The 16,527-nt window shown below is 41.6% G+C and overlaps 1 long non-coding RNA gene across 3 annotated transcripts; it reads right to left on the bottom strand.

Annotated features, from left to right (window-relative positions):
- Nucleotides 1-660: 660 nt before the first annotated feature.
- On the bottom strand, nucleotides 661-16,281 carry LOC137477232 (uncharacterized). 3 transcript variants are annotated; one of them, XR_011000887.1, is made up of 3 exons: nucleotides 15,862-16,281; nucleotides 6,795-6,899; nucleotides 661-1,060 (listed from the first exon to the last, which is right to left on the bottom strand). It is a non-coding gene; the product is annotated as an uncharacterized lncRNA (long non-coding RNA). The 3 variants fall into 3 exon arrangements; XR_011000888.1 differs by lacking the exon at nucleotides 661-1,060 and adding an exon at nucleotides 5,139-5,688; XR_011000886.1 differs by lacking the exon at nucleotides 661-1,060 and having other exon boundaries at nucleotides 6,718-6,899.
- Nucleotides 16,282-16,527: the final 246 nt, after the last annotated feature.

Below are 16,527 nucleotides of genomic sequence, written 5' to 3'. Positions count from 1 at the left end.
AGCCACCCCTAAGCTCTAGGCTGTGGCAGAATCTAGAATCCAGACACCCTACCTATCACTCTGATCTCTGAATAGTTATTTCTGTTGGTTCTTGCCTTTTATCAGAGGAATGCCAGCATGTAATCTACACATCACTACAAGCCGAGATCCTCAACTGCACTAATTGAACCAGATACTTTGTTGCAGTAAGTAGGCATAAGATAATTGATGTCTGGGGAACTGGTCTCTTCTTTCTTTATTTTATTCCTGCTGAAGACAAATGAAATATTTTGATTTCCTGTTCTAAGCAGACAAGCAGATACTCTACCTTAACTGCTGTGTTATTTTGCAAATCTGGGTTAGCTAAGCATGCTAACACACATATTCCTTACACTGTGTATTTCCCATAAATGCACAATATTAGGTGTTTGTGAACAAGAGGAAACATGCTTTTTCACACCTCTGCCCTGAGAGCCAAGTTGTTCATGCTCCATTTCCCTCTGGCTGAAGCATGGTGGTTTTATGTACACCAAATATTTGCAGTAGCTGAACAGCCTACTTCATGCAGTGAAGGACAGGCAAGAGGGCAGACGTAGTGTTCCATGTACAAAAGAAAGGATAAGAAGGGGTACAGAATAGTTGTATATTCCCTACTTCATGCAGTGAAGGACAGGCAGGAGGGCAGACGTAGTGTCCCATGTACAAAAGAAAGGATAAGAAGGGCACAGAATAGTTGTATATTCCTCTCCAGTGTTGTCAGGGAAAGGCTGGTGAGGATCACTAACAGGCTGTTACTGGTGGGTCATGTGAGTGTGCAATAATGGCTAAATGAGGTCTCTGACATCAGCAAGGAGAGATGTGATTTTTAAGCAGTCTATTCAACTGCTGTAAAAGTTGCTTGGTTTTATTCAAGGACTCCATTATCAGAATGTTTGCTAGGCAAAACAAAATCAAAGCCTACAATTTCAAGCCAAGATGAAGTGATTTAAAATGAAACATATACTAGATAAGGTTACAGAGTGTCCTAGTTGTTCTGTGCTCTCTGTACTGTGTTCTCTTTCCAAAAGTCTCCAGAACTTTGCTGAAAAACAGTAGTATCCCTGGTAAGTATGGAGCTGGGATCTATTCCTAGATTGAAAACTTGTGAAAATAGAGAACTTAGATGAAAGAATCAGACCTTTCCCTTCATTTACCAGGGTATGGTAAGTGTACACTTACCAGCAATATGCAGTTGGACCTTTAACACTTATGTAACTTGTCATGCCTTAACTTATAATGAACCACTGGCTGGTTGTGAATATATTTTAAACCTATTCCTCCACTTCCCTGAAAATGTGAAAGAAATCAGATTTCCCTCTGGAATGCAAAACTTTCATTTTTTTGTAATACTGTAAAAAGATTTGTTTGAACCAGGATTTTGGAATGCATTCACTGTTTATTTAGTATGAGAGCAGTAACTCAGTGTGTGTCAGCCAGCTTCTGCAAAGAGACAATTTTTGGCATTTACTGCACCACAGTCAAGAATTCTTCTCTATTCCCTAGGTTTCAATAAATACAGTCTGCCCTGAATTTAGGCATTTCATACAAGACCCAAGAGCTACCTCAGACGCTGAAGGAGCAGATCTCAGGGAGATGGACATAGCCTGGGATAAATATCAGTAAGACCCAACATTTGACCTTGGGGCTTTTCTTTTTTATAGAGCTGAATATTGTGGGAAATAGAATTCTGCAGTGGCAAATAGCAAAAATACAGAAAGACAGAAGTTTAACTGAATTTGACATTACTAAACAAGACAGACATACAGGAAAGGGAGCATTGCCAGCTTCTATATATATTTCTGAGAAATCGTGTTCTGTTCTGGAGATGGGATTGCAAAATGATTCACTCTTCTGAAACTAATGGAAAAGGTTTAATTCTTACCCATAGGGAAGAGCTCAGATGTGCCAGCAAATGGGTATGATCACACATATGATAGCAGGTAAATAGAAGATGCTTTATGATTTGAAGAAATGCAATTTATAAGGACTCTGTATCAAGACAATAGCAGCAAATGTATTCATGTGATTTGGGGATGATGTGTGGCACTTACTCATGACCAGGCCTGAAAAACGTGGCCTTTTCAGAATTATGCTGCTAAAAGACATTCCTGCTGCTATGGATCATACTGAAAGGATATTTAAATAATGAGAGAAGTCCATTGGCAAGTATTAATCCTTTGCCTGACTTTAACCAACACAGCTTTTATGTTAGGAAAACTGTACCCATTGCAAATCTGATTTAACATGTTCAAGTATCATTGTATAATAACACAGTATGGTCATAAGCAAGTTGCATACATTAGCCCACAGCAGAAATTTATATCAGCTAGCCCTGCCAGCCTTTCCCTGGGTGATGTAAGATATTCTTTACCTGGGAACAGTCACTCCACTTTCTTTTAGTATCTTCAAGTTATGAAAAGGCCTTGGAAATAGCTTTGATATTAAACAGATGATTTCCTTCATCTTTAGTGAAACTTTGCATTGCCTTACTGAACTTTGCCTGTCTCTAAAGTTGCTTGGAGAGACTGTGTAACTATAATCTTCAGGGATAAACTATACCAACTTTCTTAAACTGTGATGTGCTGCTAAGCAGAACTCACTTGTAGTATTACATGGCAAGACCTAATGGAATTGCAGAGACTGAACCACTTCTGGAAGTCAGGATCATTCTTCCTTTTTAAAAGGTAATGGTGTTCTGAGTAAGTGGGCATTCATAAATACTCTAGCAGCCTTTTTTTGCCTTAAAGGAATTGCATTGTTTCACAAAGGGCTGCAAGTCAAGGTGGTCACTGCAACATTCACAGCAGTGGCCCAGAAGCTCTTATCTTCATAAAAAATGATCTGCAATATAAACATTTGCAAAGACTCATAGTCCATCCTGGTGTCTGTGTCTCAGCAGACCTGAGCAGCTTCTGGTGTAGGTCTGTTCCTCTCCTTTCCCACCCTGTGCTGACTGCCACTTGCCCAAGCTTGTCCCATGGCAAATTTTCCTTTTGTGACAGCAGATAAACTTTGCTTCAGTTTCAATACTTTGTCACACACTTTAGCCTGGAGACAGGAAAAGTCTCCATCACACGTGGTGTTGTTAGCCTTTGCCCACTAATCCTTTCTATTGTGTACAGATTTTAACACAGACGTGTGAGGAGGAAGTAGTGATTAAAAGTCTCAGTCTCTTCCTGGTGTGTGATTAATTGCAGCATCCCAGAAGACTACAAAATAAAGTGGTTCTTACTAGATGTTTATCAGTGTATCTGAATTACTAACTGACATTGTAAATCAGTTTGGGTCACTTGGTTCAGTGTTTTCCCTTTGAAAGTCTGTTTTAAAAATTCAGAGGGAGAAAACAGCATGAAACTCCAGTTGCTCTCTATCTGTAACTCAGAAGAATTGCTAAAGCAGAGTGCTTTAACACTAAAGCACAGATAGTAGGCCAGAGAAAACTGTATTCCTCCAGTTCTCCATTTTGAAAGTTTTCCCCTGGTTTTTCCCTGTTTGATGCAGGTTTGTAATAAACCTTGATTTGTTCTGTTCTGATTATCATTTTCTTGCACCTAAATCTTAAACTCTGAAGAACAAACTGCTTCATGGAATATGCAAAGATGGTTATAAAAGTGACTTATATCACCAGTAGATGAGGCTTCAGATCAAAACAAACTACCACACTCCAAAACTAGATTTATAATCTTACGTATTTGGGGGAACTCATTCAAGCACGTGAAGACCTTGTCAACATGATCCATTAGTGACTTGGCACACAGATGAACACCTTCGTAGATCTAACTTACTTAAAAGATCTCTATTTTCAACTACATAGCCTCCACCTCCAATGGAACAATGGAGTGTTTGTGGCTGTAAGGAGAGAGGGCAGGGCACAGTTTGGGAGACTTAGTGGACTGCAGCTTTGCTTAGGTTTCAGGCCAAAGAAAAGTGCTTTCAGTGTGGTAGTAAGAAAGAAAAGAGAATGACAAGAGTGTCTTCTGGGGAAATGGATGGGAGAAATATGAAACCTCCACCTTCACAGCCTTCCATCACAAACCACTTCACTGATGTTTTTTTTTTAATTGTATCCATATTAAATGACAGGGGCTAAGGTGCCCTCACAATTTCCAAACAGGTTAGATACCCTTCAGTCCTCTTTAGTATATTCAGCCCTTTTGTCCCAGACTGTGTTACCTCAGACCACCTGCCTTCATCCTGTTGGATTTCCTTGTCATGATGTTTGCTTGCCTGTTGTATTTGACTTGCTATTATTGCTGCTGTTACTGTAAGTATGCTGTTCAGGACTTAAAATTTGTCTGCTGGCAAGTCCCCATGAAAGGCCATGAAATCTAGCCCTGGATGCCTTTGGCAACCACACCACACACTTGCTTCACTTAAATGGATGATGGGTTTAGCAGTGCTGGTGGAAATACCTGTGTGGAAGTACCTGGCAGATCACCTCCATAACAGCCTGGCTGGGCTAGTTTCTGTTTTGAGGATCGCTAAGCACCCTTTCAACCATGACTCCCTTTGTGAAGCCAGCATCTTTAACAGTGTTTTAGAGAGATAGAGTAAAACTGATTTTCTCATGGCTTTGGTAATTGCTGCTTCTGCCAGCTGCCTCCTGAAGATACATAGTCCTGTGGATTTACATTACTTTCCAACGTGACAAAATTGATGCTTTTCAGAACAGATTGGTTATATTTTTGTCCAACAGATGCCCCCCAGTCTGGGGGAGAAAAAATATTTTGCTTTTCCATGACGGGTGCTAGATGTTTCCACATGACATTTGGCTAGGAAAAAGCTCTTCACCATATAATAAGTGAGAATTTTCAGGCTAGCTAGAGAATCAGTAGTGACTTGTCTTAAGATTACTATAGCAGAAATGAGGGAGAAATTTGTGCTTGCTTGTATGGGCAGGGCTCTAGTAACTCTGGCTGTGGTGTAAAGAGTCTGACTCACAAACTTGTGTGGGGCAATTTAAGAAGTAAGAATCTCTGGTCCAGCAGATGATATATCTGTGCCTCAGCTGCTGTGTTGTCCAGTCAAGTGTGTTAGCTGAAACCGTCTGATTTCAGTGTCATAAACTGGGCTATGAATTGTGAATTATGAATTGTGAATTGTACAATTTTCCTCTTAAATTACCAGAGGAAAAGTGGATAATGCTCTGTTCAATTCCCCACTTGCCCCTTTTCCATGATTTCAGGTGCTTAGGAAGAACAGAGCCAGAATGGCCTCTTACCTTTCCCACTATGGGTAGTTTTGCAGTGCAATGGTCGGCACCAAATGTATGCATAGGGTGCACATATGATCAGAGATCTCTTCTGGGTCCTTTAGAAAAAAATCATGACTCTGCATTGCATTTGAGCTCTGTCCATTGTTTTCTGCACAGCTGAAGAAAGACTTTGAAGTTGTTCTGACTAATTGATTTGCTCACTGAAAGACCTTTCTTTTTTCATTCTGGAGACACTATAGCTCAGGAAAGGAGGAATTTCCAGTCAAGGTAGCAGAAGGCTATGATTCACCAATCCTGTGGTGCACACACAAGCACCTTTCAGCTCTCTAGTTCTGGCTGTCTGAACTCGTGAGCAGCAAACCATATGATGTGCTGGGCTTGATTTTTGTGTGCAGACAATCAGATGCCAACCTGCCAACAGGAGAGGGAGTACCAAAAGGGTAGGTACTTGCATTCTGAAAATAAAACACTGGGTTTATGTGTATTAGCATAAGTAAGTAATAATATAGTAAGTATAACATACTATAATAAGATTTCTGTTGCTTATTCCTCTTAATTTCACTAGTCTTTTCTATAAAACCACAAAGTATTAGCCAAAGAAAAGTGAAGACCATGGCAGTAGTCTAACAGCAGAAACAGCACTGGAATAACAAGGCTAATCATCTATTTGTTAGTCTTACTGTTTATTTTATTACAGGTCAGTGAACAAAAAACAGTCATGAGATGTTAATCTCTCTAGCCGTTTAATCTTAACCACCCCCTCACCATTGCTCTCTCATGAGCTCAGCAGCAATATCCCCTCCTCCCCTCTTGAAATGACCTCATTTCAAAATACAGTTTCTCTCTGATTTGGCTTTTAAGGGGTCAGACAGATGCTGTTTGAGTTGGGATGAAATTTGCTCAGGTTCTGTCACTGGCTGCTGCCTATGGTTCTACTGAATTTGTTTCAGTGGAGACTCACCAGTTAATTTGTAATTTGTGAATATATTGAGCTGTGATTAGTGACAGCCCATCTAGGGAATGGGGAGTGTTGTTAGGCAGCACAACATGGACATATGAGGTAAACCATTAGAGATGTAAAAATGGGGATTGGAAGATAGACTTCAGAGCTACTTGGCACTTCAGGGAGATGATTTTTCTTTAGCTGAGCCCTTTACCAAAATAAGAAAGCAGGACGGTTAAAGGGGAGAGCTGAGAGGTGCAGGCCACATCATCCTGCCCAATGCTGGATCATGTATGGGAGTTGCAAAGCACTGTGGAAAAGGGAAAGTGTGTATTCCCTGCTTCTGAATTGCTGCATCCGCTCATTGTCTCTGTAAAAGTAGCATAGTGCCTTGAGGAGCAGAAGGGATGCACTGGGAGAATGTAAGCTCCCAACATACTGGCAGGAGGAAGCAGGACAGAAGTGGCTAATGGAAGAGGAATGGATGTCTGAAATGCAAGATATGAGGGTGGAAAGATTTAAAAACAAACAAAACCCCAACTAAAACACAAGTTGCAAATGTATTATAAAGCTAAGGTAGAAGACATCAGTTAGCTCACCTACAACTAAGTGAAGTACATGAAGTCTAGGTCTTTGTTGTGTCTTTGCTTCATTTGCTTTCCTCACTTTTGAGTTTGTTCCAGGCTTCCTTGGAGAGATTCCTTGTTTTGCTTCTGTAACTCCCTGCAGGATGCAAATGTTAATAAGCACAAGCACAGCAGGCAGGGCTGAATCCTTCAGGAGAGATGGGGACTGCAGGGCAGATCAGCTTCCCTCCTGCTGTGTGACATGTGATGCACACTGAACTCAGGGCTGTGGGAGAGCTCCCTTACTCAAGTTCAGCAAATCCAGCACTGCTGCTGGAGCGTTTTCTTAGCTCTGTTGCTTAGTGGAACAGAGGTAAACAAAAGGCTTTAGCAAATCACAGACAAATAGAAAGGCAGAACCTATTTCATGAACATGCTGGGCTAATCTGACATTACTGGGTTCTTCGTGGAGTCAGGGTTTTTGTTAATTTCTTTTAAAATAGGCTTTCTTTTCTTTTAACCTAAAAGTGATGGTAGTAAATGTTTTGGGGTTTTTTCAGAGATATTAGGCAGAAGAATGCTTTCCATGTGTATATTACTGAGGTTGACTTTCCAGCTCATGAGTGACACCTCCTGCCAATGTCATGCAATCCAATTTAGAATTGACACTCTTTAGTGTTATTAGGAAACGTCTCATGCTAAAGAGAGCTGAGAAGGGCAGACAAGACTGGGACATTTGGTGTTGCATTGCAAAAACTGTTTACTGGCTCATGTGAATTCTTCAGACATAGTTTGTCACCGTGTTGCTTTCCTCTGGTCAGTGTGTCCAGTTGCTTGCAGTCCTTTTTAGCTCTCCTTGCTGAATGAGGGCCTTGGTTTTGATGTGCTGTTGGTGTCTGGCACTTGATGCCTTAGGGGGGAGAGAGAGCCTCATATCATCTTGGGCTTAGAGTGCCACGAGGCACTCTAAGCCACCAGGCTGGTTTACAGACCTACTGCATGGGTCCACTTGCAATACATGGTTGGAGGTAAGAGGTTCTGCCTTCAAATTCTTTAATGCCCCTGAAGTTAATCTCATTTTTGCTGCCCTTGGGAAAGAAACAGGCAAGCTGTAGGTGGCTCTCACTGGCCGGTGGCATAACTGACCTTTGCAAAACTTCTAGTATTAGTCCAAGCTTAAAAGCAAGCAAATAATTGACAGGCATAAAGGCTGATTCTACTGGGAACATAATCTTGTTCACCTCTACTTGAGGAAAATGCACCTTTTGCAATTGTCATGAATTTCAGGAGCCTGAGCTAGATGCCATTTTTAGGCTACAATGACAATACGCCTCTGCATCCCCCCATCCCCCCAAGAGAATAGGCACAGCCTGAGGTTTACACCATCCTTTCCATGTGCAGCTGTTGGAGCTCAGCAGGCTGTAACTTGGTAGCTCTGCTGGACCAAGTCCTGCTGCCTTGTGCTCCCCTGCCCTGGCTTTGTAGGAGTTGGGGTGAAATGTGCTCACCTTGCTTCTGGGCATGCTCTGCAGCTTCAGGGACACTCAGCATGGCAGACAGATGCAGGGAGATCCTGAAAGTTTGCATCCAGTGGTCCTGAAAGGACAACAACTCATAGACTGCAGAAACTATGTGCTAAGACTCTTCTGGGCAGCAGAAGCTAAGATAAGTGCTTCAGCACTCCGAGTGGATAAATGAGCACTATTTGTAGTGTCCATCTGAACTGCCTCAAGGCTGTGACTTGTGCTCCCTAAGTATCTCTATATCTTAATAAAGCTAGCATATGATTTTCAAGGAGATTTAAGCCAAGGCTTCAAAACTGATGAGGGATAACAGGAAATCTCCACCAGTTTACTTCACAGGGGGGAAAAATCCACAGAGACTGAATTTTCAGATGGGCTGGATTCCAGCTCTTTGAGTCTACGACTCTTAATGAAGCATAAGCTGAGTTCCAAGAGTTACTGTTAATTTAAAACAGTAGATTTAACCTCTTAAATTAATTAGGACTTTGCAAAATAAAGTATCCTTAGTTTCCCAGCTGATAAAAATACTCCCTTTAGCTCATTATTAAAATGAAGCAGTTTTGTTGGCTGAAACAGAAACAGTAGAGTCTGATAACATTGGCCTATCTTCTTCTTCAGAAAATTTTGTAACTTTGCTACCTTGTAATCATTAAGGAAGTATCTGTGAGTCCACAAGGGGCAAGATCTAGGCAAGTGGACAGTAATATGACCTGAGCAGAAATACTATTTCTGTTCTTTCTTTATCTCTGCTTGCATAACATCAGAATATAAATCAAAGCTAAAAAAGGCCCACCTCTCCTTCTCCCAAAGGAAAAAAAACCCCACCAAACCCAAATGCAAACTCAAACACCCCACCACAGGAAAGAGCATGAATAGCTAGCTGGAAACATTTCAAGAAAATGTCGCTTCTCTGCTGTGTATGGTAAGCACTCAAAACAGAGGTTTCTAAAAATATCCTGGGTTGGACACTCAAGAAAAGTATTCCTGTCCCTAAGAAGCAAGGCTGTAAAAATATACAGTGTAGCATTCACAGCAAAAGGAGGGACCACCTCCCTCCACCCACTTATCCCAGGAGCAGAGAGGAAGATCCCTCCTTCTAAGTGACATTGTGAAATGCCCCTACATCACAACTAGTGACATCTCTAGTTCTTGATGTGGAAGAATTCAACTAAGAGAGTTTACAACCAAGGCTATTTTGGTGCATGTAGCTGTGAGCTGGAATGAGCTCTAGCACTTTCTGGACACTGGGTGTCAGCCTATCATTAATATTACAGCTAAGCGTGTCTGAGATTAAAAAAAAAAAGTGTACCAGAAACACTGTGAATTACATATGAATTGTCTGGTCTGTTATAGTCTGCCTACAATTCCACATCAACTTGAAATAGTTGCTTAGGAAACATCTATAAATTATATGTCACTGAAAAAAATAATCTATATATTTCAGTACAAATGCTTTTTTATTATGGAGGGCCACAGACAATACTTTCTTGTGATTTGAGTAATGAATTAAAGATTGTAATTAAAGATTGTAATACCTATCCTCTTTTTTAAAGAGCAATTATATGACTAAAGAGATATTTCTAGAGAAACTTACTTTGAACAGAGGCAAGGCCCTTGTGAAGCAGGCAGTAACATCTCCCCAGACCTGCATAGCCTTTTTCCACTCCACACTAGTGGTAATTAGAGCACAGTGGTGGGAATGCTCCCCTGTAAACCATTATGGCAAAGGTGCAGGAGCTGGATTACATCTTAGTGTGGATGTCAGTAACTGGACTCCCCTTTTCTTGCCTCTCCCTGGCACACTGTAAGGTAGAGGAGGTGGTGGTGAACAGTATGGCTTTTTGTTCTGAGAAGGTTGGAACTAATTTGCTATTACTAATGGAGTAAAAGGGCTAATTAATTCAGTTTAAAATGTAGCATATTTTTTAAAAGGCACAGATATTATAACTTCACTTTTACAGATGGGCTGAAAAACAAGTCACTCGCTTTTGTAGAGCTCTGCCAGTGTGTTGCTGAGGGTCTCATGCTGTAAATCTCAAAGATCTTTTCTATAGGAATGCTGTTCTGTGAAGACAGGTTAGAAGAGAGCTTTGGCTCTCAGAAGTAGTATTCTTTCAAGTGAATGAATGAAATCAAGCTCATATCCTCTTCTCTGAACAGCTCTCAAATGAGCTCTTGGTAATGTTTCATACTGCTAGTACGAATCCATTGATCTGGTCCTGAAACTTGCTTGCCATTTTGCACTTGGCTGAGACAAGTTAAATAACGTGTACACATGCACAAAAACACCTTCTGAAACTGCCTATGTTGTTTTCTTAGGCTGAGCAAAACTTTATGGCTGCTTGATAAAAATGAGATGCCTTTGTAATATTTGTACTGTCTGTATACTGTGTTTTCAATGAACAAAGACATTCTAGGTACAGGGAGTGTTTCTCATTTGTCTGCCATAGGGTACAAGATCCTGCCATCTTTCTTGGCCTCTTACCATTAGTATTCCAGCATATGAAGATAATACTTTCTCTCTCAATAGCTTTTCTCTCAATTTGGTTGGGATATGTGTATTGGTTGTGAGCTGCAAAATCCCTGTATGGTGTTTTGGCAGGAAGATTATTAGCCTGGTATTTTAAATACACACAGTAGTCCTGGGCTCAATTCACTGCTGCTTTTACTCCATCTTCACACTTGTGTAAGTCACTGCAACAGCAGGACCTTGGCTTTGCAATACTCACATTTTTTCTCTTATCAGTGTAGTCTGAGCATCTGAGTCACTTAACCACATCAAAGCAACACTGAGGGCTAAGTTGTAATGGACCTGGAAAGACAGAAGAACCTTATGTGGTTTGTTTGACTAATTGCTTGACTGAAGACAGAAAGACCAGAGTATTGTAGGGAAACATGAGCTGTAACTACACTGGGTACCTCATGTTGTACAAAGAGGAGGAGGTTTGAGGTATTTTAAACATACACAGGAAGACTTTGTTCTTTTGTGCACAAACAGCTTTGGTTTATGAAAAATAACCTCTGGTTAGTCGACTTAACTTTATCAAATGCCTTCTGCAAATGAGCTTTTCCTTGCTAAAAAATCAGCAAAATCTTTAATTATCTTGGCTACACTACACCAGGACTGGCTATTCACAGCCAATTTCTTTGGGTACTCTTTTCAGTAATGGACTTTTATTGGCCATTGTAGGGACAGGTTATTTAGCTGTACAAAGGTAAATAATCTTTCAGAGTTCTTAGCAGCCCTGCAGCTAAGAGGATAGAGAGTAGCAAGTCTGGTGATTACCATGTCATCTAGAAAGGTGGACTGCCTTTGTCCTCTTGGACCAAATCCTTTTTCTCATAGTCTGATGCCAACATAATCTCCCATTAAAGCAATGAAACAATTCTCAATTACACCCATTTCTAAGCAAACCAGTGCATAGGAAATGTAATAGATGACTCTAAAGCTAGTGCAAGACTGAGGCTAAATTTACTATAATTTAGGGCTAGGAGTCTACTGCTGGATCTCTCACAGACAGTTCCCAAGTAGGAAAGCTGTTAGTTGTTTGCATCTCTGCTAATCTTAGCTACCCTCAAACCCCACTGTTATCTTCTCCACAGGCTCCAAAATATGGGACTAAGTGCAAATATGAAACAATTACTTAAAGTCTGGGGATTAAACAGAAAAATTTCACTGTACAGCCAAGAGACTGAAAGAGATGCTTCACTGGTGTTTGTCCTTCTCATTCAGGGGAGGCCTGATTCTGCAACCTTTCCTCAGACTAAGTGCTACTTATCCATGCAAGCATTCCTAGGGCAGATGGGCACTGGAGTTGTGTGGAATAGAGGGAATACTGCTTACATCCCCTAGGAGTTATCTGCTGGGCAATCCTGCATTGAAGAGCATGAGATGCTGCTGCATGAGCTACAAGACCCCTTACAGACAGCAGCTGGCCTGGCTACATTGCAAGGGAGGAACTCTGCACCACGCTGGTTGCTCTCCTGAACAAGTTTTTGGCTGTCACATCTCTACTCTCACCTGAGCAGTCAGGTCTCCCACTGCAGACTGAATGTAACAAAATGAAGAGCATGTCAAAGGAAGTTTGTTCATGCTTTCCAGCAAGAGAAAACTAAGGTTTGAGAGCTGTCATCTGCCTAGGTTTTACAACCCTTTGCAAGGAAAACAAGCCAATCTCAAGTGCCCTGAAAGCAACTGTGGGCAGGCACTATTTAGAGAAGTTTTTCGATCTGTTTCTTCAGGAGTTTTCTTTCCATATTCTAGTTGTCATTGTAATATAAATTCAATGGATCTAGGAGAGAGAAAAGTGCATCCTACAAAGTATCTCTGTCAGTGATACTCTTAATGACATGTAAAGAGAGAGGGACACTTGGAGACCACCTACAAAAATATAGCCAAAACCATTTCCAAGGTAGAATTAAAATAGGAGCTGAGAAAAATTTAATCAAGAAAGAAGACAATATACACTGTACTGAAAGTACTTTACCCTCATAAAGAGTTTAGTAAAGGGAAATGAACAGAATGAGCCCATTTAAGATGAGCATCAGCCTTGAGCATCAGCTTGCAGCTTGCTTGCATCCCCATCAGTGATGTATATTCTCTCATATATTGCAATCTATTGACCTGCTGCCACTTCCCAGTTTCTTAGCATTGGCTTCCTCTCCCTACTGTGTGTCTATTAATCAGATTTATGTGGTAGAAAGAGGGGATGGACTGGGAAGAAGATAGGATGTAAGAGATGAAATTACAGCAAAGAGAAAAGCCAGCACTTGGTCCACCAATTTATTTTTACATCAAAGTGCATGCTCTACTCCTCAGTTCCATGATACACACAGCTGTTAATGAATATTGCCCCTGTATTCTCTCTCTCATAAATGTACAGAAGAAATCATGCTCTACCTGTTTCAGTTCTTGCAATAGGCCTCAGGATCTGGGTTTGGAGCCTCTCTGACTTTGAGTATTTATGAAGAGGAATTCCCTCTTGATGTTGCTGTTCCTTTCTTGTCTCTGCCTCTCAGTTTGTGTGCCAGGGAAATTAGGCTATGGCTTCTTGCAGGATGGCTGCTTTCTTATGTTGCTTAGAGACAATGCTGCTGAGCTGAGAGAAATTAAAAGGAAAAAAAAGCAGCAAATCAAAACCACCACAGAGAAGAGGTTAAACCTTCAGCGTGTGTTATCAGTTTCAAGCTAGATGATACTAATACACTTCCAGGCACTGAGTTTCACTGCTGAGTGGTTGGCTGGAAACCAAGCAGACTTGCTAACAAGGGAGGTAGAGACTATTCACTGGGTTTTCTGATGGATCTAATTACTTGTAAATAAAGCTACCAACTTCTACTACTGTTTCAGAATTCTACCAAATAGAACAATGAAAAACTAGAACTGAAACCTCCCCAGAGCCCATCTAGGGTTCCATTTGCAGTGTTTGTGGCATATAGCAAGGATCCTGGCTACTTGTTCTTTCATCAATGTTATGTTTTTGCTTACAGTATTGAACAGTCAAGAAATCCCAACATGCTGTTCTAAACCCCACTGTTGTCCTTCCAATGGATGCAGGGCTCATCTTTCATGGGATTGCTGATGGTAGCCAAACTATCATGATGGCTAGCAAGTCACTGAGAGGCTATGGGGTTTTGTTGATTAGGAAGGTTTACAGGCTATAGTTCTGAATGAAAGAGCCATCCCCCTCCTTGGAAATGTACTACTGTTATTAAATGATTTCCTAGTAAAAAATAGGAATGGGTTTATGAGACACGATCATAATGTTGCCTCTCTTTGTGATGGCCTAAGAAAACATACAAGGAAATGAATTATCATGAGACATAGATGTTCTCCACAAAGAAATCTACTTAGTATTTATAGAATTCATTCTGTACTTCCTCCTTGTTCTTTCATTTGCCTTTCTCGTTTATTCTATGGCAAAAGCAACGCCAAGCTTAGCACTTCCCCACCTTTCATTCCAGCTGAGGAGTTTGCAATTAAGTTGAATTTGATTTCTGGGAGCATCCTCCATGTAGGCATCATGGCAAACATGTCAAAAATAGAGCTGCTGCTTGTTTGCTCTGAGAAACACAGATCTACTGCTTGCCAGGCATAACTCCACCAGTTACCCCCACCCAGGTCTTATCTGCTGCTATGGCAGGTGAGAGGGAAAAGTGACCCTCACAAAGTGAACATAGCCATGCCAGGACTGGCCCGAAGTCCTGCTAATCCAATCCCTCTCCTGTTATGTGGCAAAAGTGATACCCTAATGAAGAAAGGGACTTTCCTGAAATGAGTCTGGTCCCTAGTCCTCGGGCGAGCTCATCCCTGCCATTTCCCCCAAAGCAAGGAATGCTTCTGTATAAGTTCAAGGCAGGGAAGGCTGCTGTGTTTGTTCTTTTCCCTGGTAAAAATAAATAACATTCACTAGTGGATGCCCACAGAAGAGATGAGGGAACTGTGCCAGCAGGCATCAAGCTTTGTCAGTGTATGTCTTGGTTCTCCAATTCAGGACCTTCTTGAGGGAAAAGTGTTGCCTTGGCAGTTGATAGCTCTTGTTTGTTTTTAACTTCTACACATTTGTCCAATCACTTTCAGAATAAGTGAAATTGAAATTTTGAGTAATGACATTAGCAATATCTCTTGGCAAAGATTTACACTGTTTCAATAGAGCTGTGTAGGAAAGCGTCTCTGGTTGTAAGAAGTCAACTGTTAATTTAATTTACTGACTGGTATGCTTAATAAACTTAGTAGAGAAAATTTAGGCCCCCAAATCTGTCACACATGGATCATAGAGTGTACCTTAGAGGATACTTACATCTTTTTCCCATACCCATAGAACTAGCATTTAATGGCAGTTAGCCATTCTAGAGCAAGAAATAAAGCTACAGGTAGGTCTGTGCGCCTGCAGAATTGTTACCCACTGCATGTCTAATTTTCAGGATAGGTATGCAGTGTGTTTTGCCAATCTGCTACTTAATTAGGTTGGAATGAATAAATATATTTAATAGCTGTCATTATCTAATGCTCATCTGCTAATGTATTAACAAATACCTCGTAAAATAGGAGTAGGGTTTAGGACTCTTTATCTGTGGCAGAAGGTATGATGTTCAGGTGTTAGAAAGATAAATTGTCAGTAGAACTGCCTTGCTGAGGTTTAGAGCTTGGAATGTTTCAATAATCTCAGCTCCAGAGGGGCGTTAACAAAGTTTGGGAGAAGGATGTACTAGTGATAGTGGAAACAAAGAATGCAGAATTGACAAGCCACAAGGACATTTGGCAGAACTCCCAAGATAAGGAAGAAACTAACAAAACCAACTCAGTAACTCTGCTGAAGTCAGCCCCAAGTACATAGAAGGTAATTCTGGCCAGGGGAGATTGCGACCACGAAATTCACCAACCCAAAAGAAGAGAGACTGAGCACGTAGACTGTAATATAGATAGTATACTAATTAATCAGAGAATTATGTAACTTGTAGCCAATGAATATTAATGCCTTTGTTTACTAAAATGTATGAATAGCAATAGTTTTTGGTAGTCATCGTGCTGGCTTAGTGGATTTGACACCCAGCACTCTATTTTGTGCAGAATTGTACAAAAATCAAATATGTCACCTCTCTGTGGGGATCGGCCTCTTGCACTCCAGGTAAAATAATCCGTTTTCATGTTTTCAGCAGCTTTACTCCCTTGGTACCTCCACTGTAAATTGATTTTCAAAATATTTGGCTGCTTTTCCTGTATGTGTAATTTCCTTAAAATATTTAACATCAACACACCACCACACGTAATGTCAACTTCTTGAAGGCAAATTCAAAGGTGTCTGGAAAACAATGCATTAACTCGGACTGAAGTATGAAGTACGTATGAATAAAAGTAATTCCTTTTAACGGTCACATTTAACTGTCTTTATCACAGCTGAAAACCTCAAACCCTAATTTTTGTGTGGCCTATGTCCTTCAGAAGAACCCTCGGCCTTTTCTGAGGCATGCCAGGCGCGGTTTAGCTCTGTGGGGCTGGGGGCCGGTGGCGGCAGCAGCGCCTCCCCGTTGGTCGCTCCCAGCCCGAAGGGCAGCGGGGCCGCGGCGCTCCCGTGCGGCCGGGGCGGCCCCTCCGGCCGCGGCGCTCCCGTGCGGCCGGGGCGGCCCCTCCGGCCGCGGCGCTCCCGTGCGGCCGGGGCCGCCCCTCCGGCCGCGGCGCTCCCGTGCGGCCGGGGCGGCCCTTCGGCCGCGGCGGAGGCGCACGGGAGGCGCCGCTCTCCGCCGCCGGCCCGCGGGGCGGGG

The sequence above is a fragment of the Anomalospiza imberbis genome, chromosome 7 (assembly GCF_031753505.1).
Source record: "Anomalospiza imberbis isolate Cuckoo-Finch-1a 21T00152 chromosome 7, ASM3175350v1, whole genome shotgun sequence".
Taxonomy (NCBI): domain Eukaryota; kingdom Metazoa; phylum Chordata; class Aves; order Passeriformes; family Viduidae; genus Anomalospiza; species Anomalospiza imberbis.
This window is presented reverse-complemented; position numbering and strand designations above follow the sequence as displayed.